Genomic DNA, 10,103 nt, shown 5'->3' with positions numbered 1-10,103 from the left:
GAAAGGACAGATGGCAAAGTGCTAGCTATACTGAGGCTAAAGAGGCACAGGGAGAGCTGGGGGGAGGTGGCAGGTTGGTGGGGCTGAAAAACTTATGGGCACAGGTCCAGGAATAGGTGGGCCAAGTCCCAAGAGGGGCCCAGGAGAGGATGAGCAAGAAGAGCTCCAGGGAAGAGATGGCTAGCCAGCCCCACTTGTCTCAGGGTAGACTGCAGGCTGAGGGCAGGGATGAGAATAGCAGTACCGATCACCCTCACTTAGCTAACCACATGATGGCAGTTGTCTCACAGCAACTAAAAAGGAATACTGCTGATTCTCTTCATATTGATGAGGAGGAAAGAGGCTCAGAGGGACTCTATAAGTTGTCCCTAATGGGGGAGTTGGGTGGAATTTGTGGTAGGCTTCAAAGCTCCTGTTCTGTCCTCTGTGACATGGAGCCAGGTTGCAGGTGAGGAAGAGGAGTCATGTATGGTTAGGTAATGGCAGGAAGACCTGGGCTCTGTCAATATTTGGGATAAGTCAACCATTAGCCAGTTTTAGCCTTGCCCCTTGGTGGGCTCCACTGGCAGTTTCTGGGTTAAGCCCGGCCAGCTTTAGCCCTTCTGGGGACTCCTTGGGGCTTGGCCAGCAATGGATATGGAAGGGCAGGTAGGGGGCAATGTCCGCCCTCTCTGTTCAGGATATTTCTCCATGGCAGGTGGTTCCTCACCTGTTCCCACCCAGAGGGTGGCAGTTCTGTCAAAGGGGACAAATGAGCAGCAGCTTAGGTCACTGAAACAGCTGAAAAAATGAGTTTTAAGAGGATCTGTCAAGAAAGAAACAAAGGCATTGAAACTAGTCATCATGAGGGCATTTGGCTGGCTTAGTAGAGCATATGACTCTTGATCTTGGGGTTGTAAGTTTGAGCCCCATGTTGGGTGTAGAGATTACCTAAAAATATAAATCTTAATAAAAAAGAATGTAGTCATCATGGGAGAGGCAAAATTCTGATGGACTTTATTGCACTTATTTATTTATTTTGTGGTTTAGTATTATTTTTAAGTTCTATATGGGGGGACGAGGAATCCATCATAATCTTTCTAGTTCCCAGAAATTCTCAAATCAGACTCTGTTCTCTTGGACCTGTGCATGAGTTATTAATCCTCATGGTATCAGAGTTTTCAATGTTCACATGATTTGTCTTTGCATATTCCATTTCTTTGTAGAAAATCTCCACCTTTCCACCCATATGGCCCACTGTTTTCTCTATCTTCTTTACTATATTGTGAGTCTATTTGTGGGTCTACTACATATGTTGACTCTTTTCTTCTTGATTATTGGTTAATTTTTTGCCTCATTACCTGTCTCATAATTTTTACAGAATGCTGAAAATTATTTAAAAAGGAATCATAGCAACTGAAGATTGTATTTTTTTCCTATCAGAAAATGCTTCTCCCTTCTGGTTCAATCAAGAACTAAGCTGGTGGGGATCCCTGGATGGCTCAGCGGTTTAGTGCCTGCCATCGGCCCAAGGCGTGATCCTGGAGTCCTAGGATCGAGTCCCACATCAGGCTCCCTGTATGGAGCCTGCTTCTCCCTCTGCCTGTGTCTCTGCCTCTCTCTCTCTCTCTCTCTCTTTCTCTCTCTCTCTGTCTCTCATGAATAAATAAATAAAATCTTAAAAAAAAAAAAAAAAAAAAAAGAACTAAGCTGGTATCGGCTGGTCTTTCAGCAGACATTACAGGCCAGAAAGGAGTGGCATTATATGTTCAAAGTGCTCAAAGAAAAAAAAATTACAACCAAGAATACTCTATCTAGCAAGGCTATCTTCCAGAATAGAAAGAGAAATAAAAAAGGTGGAGGGAGGGGGAAGAAGGAGGGATAAAGTGCTTCCCTGACAAACAAAAGTTGGAGTTCATCAACACTAAGTTAGCCTTACAAGATATGTTAAAGGGAATTCTTTAATGGAAAGAGAAGGCCATGAGTAGAAGTAAAAAAAAAAAAAAAAAAGGAAAACCTTTCACGATGAACAAAATGGCAATAATTACTATAAATGTAGATGTTCAAATCAGACTAAATGCTCAAATCAAAAGACATAGGGTGAGACGCCTGGGTGGCTCAGCAGTTGAGCCTCTGCCTTCAGCTCAGGGTGTGATCCTGGAGTTCTGGGATCGAGTCCTGCATCAGGCTTCCTACAGGGAGCCTGCTTCTCCCTCTTCCTACGTCTCTGTCTCTCTCTGTGTCTCTTATGAATAAAAAAATCTTAAAAAAAAAAGACATAGGGTAACTGAATGGCTAAAACAAACAAACAAACAAAATCCATCTATCACTGCCTATAGGAGACTCACTTCAGACCTAAATGATACAGATTGAAAATGAAAAAATAGAAAAAATATATACCATGCAAATAAAAAAAGCTGGGATAGCAATACTTTTATCAGACGAAATAGACTTTAAAATAAAGACTATAGCAAGAGACAAAGAAGGGCACTACATAATGATAAAAGGGTCAATCCAACAAAAGAATATAACAATTGTAAATGTCTATACCCCATAAGACCACATATACAACATAAGAGCACCTAAATACATGAAGCAAATATTAACAGACATAAAGGAAGAAATCAACAGTAATACAATAATAGTAGGGGACATTTACATAATGGATAGATCATTCAGACAGAAAATCAACAAGGAAACAGTGGTTTTGAATAATACATTACACTAGATAAACCTGATATATAGATATATATGGAACATTCCACTGAAAACAAATAGAATATTTGGAGCATTCCAAATACTCCAAGGATATATGGAGCATTCTCCAGGATTGATCACACTAGGCCACAAACACAAATCTCAATGAATTTAAGAAGATTGAAATCATATCAAGCATCTTTTCTAACCACAACTGTATGAAACTAGAAATCAGTTGCAAAAAAAAAAAAATCTGGAAAGCACTAAAAACCATGGAGGTTTTTAAACAACATGCTACTAAATGATGAATGTGTCAACTAAGAAATCAAAGAGGAAACCAACAAATACATGGAGACAAATGAAAATAAAACCACAATGGTCCAATATCTTTGGGACACAGCAAAGATTCTGAGAGGGAAATTTATAGCATTACAGGTCTACCTCAAGAAACAAGAAAAATTAAAAAAAAAAAAAGAAAAGAAAAGAAACAAGAAAAATCTCAAATAAACACCTAAAGATGCTAGGAAAAGAAGAACAAAGCTCAGAGCTAGCAGAAGGAAGGGAACAATAAAGATCAGAGCAAATATTACTCAGCTATTAGAAATGACAAATACCCACCATTTGCTTCAACGTGGATGGAACTGGAGGGTATTATGTTGAGTGAAGTAAGTCAATCGGAGAAGGACAAACATTATATGGTCTCATTCATTTGGGGAATATAAATAATAGTAAAAGGGAATATAAGGGAAGGGAGAAGAAATGTGTGGGAAATATCAGAAAGGGAGACAGAACATAAAGACTCCTAACTCCGGGAAACGAACTAGGGGTGGTAGAAGGGGAGGAGGGTGGGGGGTGGGAGTGAATGGGTGACGGGCACTGGGTGTTATTCTGTATGTTAGTAAATTGAACACCAATAAAAAATAAATTAAAAAAAAAAGATCAGAGCAGAAATAATGAAATAAAAATTAAAAACACATTTGTATACATAATTTTATAAAATTTTATAATTTACAAATTATAATTATAATTTTTATATACGTAATATATACTATAATTATAATTTTATAAAATTTTATAATTAAAAAATTAAAAACAACATACTTAATGGTGAATAACTGAAATCTTATTATCTAAGATCAGGAACAAGACACTTATTCAACATAGTACTGGCAGCCTTGGCTGCAGCAATCAGACCAAGATTAATAATAATAAATAAAACTCATCCATCCACATTGGTAAAGGAGTAAAACAGTCACTATTTGCAGATGATCTGGAACTATCTATAGAAAACCCTAAAAACTCCACCAAAAATCTATTAGAACTGATAAATGAATTCAGTAAAGTTACAGGACATGAAATTAATATACAGAAATCTGTTCCATTTCTGTACACTAATAATGAGGTAGCAGAAAGAGAAATTAAGACAACAGTCCCATTTAAAATGACACCACTCTCTCCTTCAGCCATTAAAGATGCCAAAAGGAAAGAAGGCTAAGAAGGTGATCCCGGCTCCTACTGTTATGAAGAAGCAGGAGGCTAAGAACGTGGTCAGTCTCCTGTTCGAGAAAAGACCCAAGAATTTTGGCATTGGACAAGACATTCAGCCCAAAAGGGACCTCAGTTGCTTTGTCAAATGTCCCTGCTATGTCTGGCTGCAGCAGCAAAGGGCTATTTTCTATAAACATCTAGAAGTGCCTCACCTAGATGTTGGACTGCCAAACAGCTATTCAAATGCTTAAGCTGGTATACAAATACAGACAAGAGACAAAGCAAAAGAAGAAATAGAGATTGTTGGTTCAGGCTGAGAAGAAAGCTGCTGGCAAAGGGGATATACTCGCTAAGAGGCTACCTGTCCAAGGTAGAATTAATATTGTCATCATTGGGATGCCTGGATGGCTCAGCGGTTGAGCCTCTGCCTTCGGCTCAGGGCGTGATCCTGGTCCTGGGATCGAGTCCCATATCAGGCTCCCTGTGAGGAGCCTGCTTCTCCCTCTGCCTGTCTCTACCTCTCTCTGTGTGTCTCTCATGAATAAATAAATAAAATTGAAAAAAGCATATTGTCATCACCTTGGTGGAAAACAAGAAAGCTCAGCTGGTAGTGTTTGCACATGATATGAATCCCATTAAGCTGGCTGTCTTCCTGCCTGCACTGTGTTATAAGAGGGGGGTTCCCTACTGCATTATCAAGGGGCCAGGCTGGGGTGTCTGGTCCACAAGAAGACCTTTAACACTGTTGTGTTCACAGAGGTTAACTTGGAAAACAAAGGAGCTCTGGCTAAGCTGGTAGAAACTATCAAGACCAATTACAATGGCAGATATAATGAGATCAACTGCCACGGGGGAAGCAATGTCCTAGGTCTAAAATCAGTAGCTCACATTGCCAAATTGGAAAAGGCAAAGGCTAAAGAACTGGCCACCAAACCAGATTGAGTGGATGTTGTTGAATTTTCTGTACATATAAGTAATACAAAGTTCTCTTTAAAAAAAATAAAAAATAGAACAAATAGAAAGGTATGTCATGGCCATGGATTAGAAGAATTAATATAGTTAAAATGTCCCTACTACCCAAAGCAATCTATAGATTCAATGCAATTCCTATCAATACAAATAGCATTTTTCACAGAACTAGAGCAAACAATTATAAAATTTGTATAGAGAGTATTATGCTAAGCAAAATAAGTCAATTAAAGAAAGACAAATATCATATGATTCAGTCATATGTGGAAATTAAGAAACAAAACAAATAGGAAGGGAAAAGAGAGAGAGAGGCACATAAAGAAGCAGATTCTTAACTATAAAGGACAAACTTATGGTTACCAAAGGGGAGGGGGTGGGGAGAATGGGTTATATAGGTAATGAGGATTAAGGAGAGCACTTGTGATGAGCACCAAGTGTTGTATGGAAGTGAAGAATCACTATATTGTACACTTGAAACTGATATTACTCTGTATGCAAACTAACTGGAATTGAAGTAAAAACTTTTTTTTTTTCAGTAGGCTATACACCCAATGTGGGGCTTGAACTCACTTTAACTCATGACCCTGAGATCAAGACCTAAGCTGAGATTGAGTCTGACACTTAACACACTGAACCACCCAGGTGCTTTAAGTAAAAATTTTAAAAAATATTTTTTAAATTAAAAATTTGTATGGATCCACAAAAGACCTTGAATAGCTAAAGCAATCTTCAGAAAGTAGAACAAAGCTGGAGTTATCACAATCTCAGATTTCATGATATACTACAAAGCAATAGAATCAAAACAGTATGATACTAGCACAAAAATAGACACCATAGACCAAGAGTACAGGAGATCACCAAAATAGACCCATACTTATATGATCAATTAATCTACAACAAAGGAGGCAAGACATGGGGAAAAGACAGTCTTTTCAATAAATGCTGTTGGAGAAACTAGACACTTAATGCAAAAGAATAAACCTGGGGCACCTGGGTAGCTCAGTCAACTGAGCATTTGGCTCTTGATCTCAGCTCAGGTCTTGATCTCAGGGTCATGAGTTAAAGCCTCACACTGAGTTCCATACTGGACATGGAGTCTACTTAAAAATATTTTTTTATTATTTTTATTATTTTTTTAAAGATTTTATTTATTTATTCATGATAGAGAGAGAGAGAGAGAGGCAGAGACACAGGCAGAGGGAGAAGCAGGCTCCAAGCAGGGAGCCTGACATGGGACTTGATCCGGGGTCTCCAGGATCGCGCCCTGGGCCAAAGGGAGGCACCAAACCGCTGAGTCACCCAGGTGTCCCAGAAAAAAATTTTTAAAAATTTTTTTAATTAAAGAAAAAAGAATGAACCTAGATCACTATCTTACACCATATACAAAATTTAATCATAGTGGATTAAAGACTTTAATATAAGACCTTAAACCACAAAACTCCTAGAAGAAAACATAGGTAATAAACCCCTTGGCATTGATCTTAGTGATGTTTTTTTCAATCTGACTGTAAAGGCAAAGGAAACAAAAGCAAAATTAAACAAATGAAACTAACTGAACTAAGAAGCTTCTGCACACTGAGGAAAACTATCAACGAAATGAAGAGGCAATCTACTGAATAGGAGAAGATATATTCAAATCATACATTTGATAAATGGCTAATATCCAAAATACATAAAGAACTCAGATATCTCAATGCCAAAAAATGATCTGATTAAAAAATGGGTGGAGAATCTGAATAGAAATTTTTCAAGCTATACAGATATCCAACAGACATATGAAAAGGTGGGTGTTCAACATCACTAATTATTAGGGAAATAAAAATAAAAACCACAATGAGATGTATCACACCTGTCAGAATGGCTATCATCAAAAAGACAAGCAATAACAAGTGTTGGCAAGGATGTGGACAAAAAAGGAACCCTGGTTTACTGTTGGTGGGAATGTAAACTGGTACAGCCACTATGGGAAACAGCATAATTTTCCTCCAAAATTTAAAAAAGAATTACTATATAATCTAGGAATTCCACTACTGGGTATCTTACTGAAGAAAATGAAAACACTAATTTAAAAAGGTATCTGCACCCCTATGTTCACTGCAGCATTATTTACAATGGCCAAGATATGGAAACCTAAGTGTCCATGGATGAAGATGATATGGCAAATACACACAATAGAATACTACTCAGCCATAAAAAAGAATGAAGTCTTACTATGTGCAAGAACACAAATGGACCTAGAGGGTATTATTCTAAGTGAAATAAATCAGAGAAAGACAAATATTACATGATTTATGTATAGGTAGGATCAAACAAACAAAACAAAATAAAACCCAGATTCATAAATATAGAAAACAGACTGCAAGGGGGGAAGGGAATTTATGGAAGTATGAAGTGGACGAAGAGGATCAAGAATTGAAAACTTCCAGTTATAAAATAAGTAAGTCATGAGAATATAATGTACAACATGAGAATATAGTCAATAATACTGTATTAACTTTGTATGGTGACAGATGGTAACTAGACTTTGGAGGTAATTCTGTAGTGTATGCAAATATCAAATCACTATGTTGTATACCTGAACACAATATAATGTGTCCATCCTATCTAAATAATAAAAAAAAATAACTATACTGGGATGAAGTTTGACCTCAGTTGTAGTTGGAAACAGACCCTATCTGATTTATATAATGTCAAGACACTCTCACTTTTGGACTGAAAGCCTGACAGGTCGACTTTGTCTGTTCCAAAGATGCAGAAAGTTGTTCTGCCTTTTGGCAGTTTTAAACTCTGCTCCTCAGTTTCCTACCCTAGGCTGCTTCCAAACTTGTCAGATATTTTATGAAAGAGATTGGCAGTTTGTTTGAGCTAAGCCCTTTTTCTGGATAGGACTTTGTTTCCCAGATATCTAAGACTAAGGGAGATAAGGTTCTATCATTTAAAAACACTTCAGTCTCCTGTGAAGCCTCCAAATGCATTAAATAAGCAAATTAATGGGGGAGGGAACATAAAATAGCTGCCACATTTAAAAATGTTAAATAGGAGAGAGGGAAGATAATGGTGGAGTACGAGGACTCCAGGCACACTTCACCCTTGAACACAACTAGAGAGCTGTCAAATCATCCTAAATATCCTAGGAATCAACCCAAAGACAGGCAGAACAAACTCCACAACTAAAGGGAGAGAAGAGAAGTGCCTGGCTGGTTAGTCAGGTAAGCATTTGCCTTAGGCTTAGGTCATGATCCCAGGGTGCTTGAATCCAGCCCCATATTGAGTGCACTGCTCAGCAGAAAGTCTGCTTCTCTCTTTCCCTCTGCCCCCTACTTCTTGTACCCCTTATGCTCTCTATGAAAGAAAGAAAAGAAAGAAAGAAAGAAAAGAAAGAAGGAAGGAAAGGAAAGGAAAGGAAAGGAAAGGAAAGGAAGAAAGAAAGAGAAAAGAAAAGAAGAAAAGAAAAGAAAAGAAAAGAAAGAAAAGAAAAGAAAAAAAAGAAAAGAAAAGAAAGAAAAGAAAAGAAAAGAAAAGAAAAGAAAAGAAAAGAAAAGAAAAGAAGCCACATTGAAGAAGGTGCAGGGCAGCCTGGGTGGCTCAGTGGTTTAGCACCGCCTTCGCTCCAGTCCCATGGACCGACCCTTCGGATCAAGTCCCATGTCTGGCTCCCTGTATGGAGCCTGCTTCTCCCCCTGCCTGTGTCTCTGCCTCTCTCTCTCTCTCTCTCTCTCTGTGTCTCTCATGAATAAAATAAAATCTTTAAAAAAAAAAAAAAAAAAGAAGTTGGGAAGTGCAGAGATCCAGTTTGGGAGAGAAACAGAGAGACTGACTAACAAACAGGGGAGCACACAGAGAAAATTAATCCCTGTAGAAACTGGCTTGGAGGGCAGCCCCAGTGGTGCAGTGGTTTAGTGTGGCCTGCAGCCCGGGGTGTGATCCTGTAGACCTGGGATCGAGTCCCAGGTCGGGCTCCCTGCATGGAGCCTGCTTCTCCCTCTGTTGTGTCTCTGCCTCTCTCTCTCTGAATAAATAAATAAAAAATCTTAAAAAAAAAAAAAAAAAGAAAAAAAAGAAAGAAATTGGCTTGGAAACTAAGAGGGGCAATGAGTCACGCAACTTGTAGGGCTAAAGCCTGGTGTCTTAAGGTCAGTGGGTTTGGTGCTGGGGAGAGTGCCCAGAGGCATTGAGGCTGCTCTTGAAGAGAAGGCAGGGCAAACAGCCTGCAGACATACATCGTGGAAATAGCAATCTGAACAGCACCTGAGACACACAGTGGGGAGGTTATTTGCTCATCTTATATACCATGTCCCAGAGAGGCAGTGTTCATGAAGAGACCCTTCCAGGAACAAAGGAACTGGCAGGTGCCATTTCCCACCCCACCCCTCACCATATTCATAGGACCATCTGTGGGAACCAGCACAGCTACCTAACTTGCTTACACTAAGCCCTGCCCTCCTGAACTCTGGTAACCACACTTCCTAGTCATGCTTGCCTCTGTCCCAGCACCATGGGCCACCTCCCCAGAAGACTGATCCAAACCCCTGCTCACATCACACATCTAGATTTGGGAGTTTTGTGGAGCCTCGGTCCTGTTAGTGGTGAAGAAAGGTATCATTTCACAAGTAGACTGGAGCACACCTAGTTAAAATGCACCACATTTGGGTTACGGACCAATCACTGCCCACCACAGGCGCTTTGCCAATGGCAGGCCTGAAGGATAAGCAGCCAGGATAAAACAGCAGAATGTATGCAGCACACCTTGGAGACACTCCTGAAAGAATCGGGCCCTGGGGAACAGGGGACACTACATGTCAGGACACTAAAAACCTCTTCTCCATAAAGCCATTACCCTCAAGAAGCCATTAACTAGAAGATGTAGCTGACTGTTCTAACATGGAGAAACAGGGGAAACATGGAGAAACAGGAGAAACATGGAGAAACAGACTTAGAGAAAATGAGAAGACAGAGAAATTTGTCCCAAA

The 10,103-nt window shown here is 39.3% G+C and overlaps 1 pseudogene; it reads left to right on the top strand.

Moving 5' to 3' along the window:
* The first annotated feature begins 4,148 nt into the window (after nucleotides 1–4,148).
* LOC100683158 lies at nucleotides 4,149–5,106 on the top strand (annotated as a pseudogene).
* Nucleotides 5,107–10,103: the final 4,997 nt, after the last annotated feature.

This window comes from Canis lupus, chromosome 19 (genome assembly GCF_011100685.1).
Source record: "Canis lupus familiaris isolate Mischka breed German Shepherd chromosome 19, alternate assembly UU_Cfam_GSD_1.0, whole genome shotgun sequence".
Lineage (NCBI taxonomy): Eukaryota > Metazoa > Chordata > Mammalia > Carnivora > Canidae > Canis > Canis lupus.
This window is presented reverse-complemented; position numbering and strand designations above follow the sequence as displayed.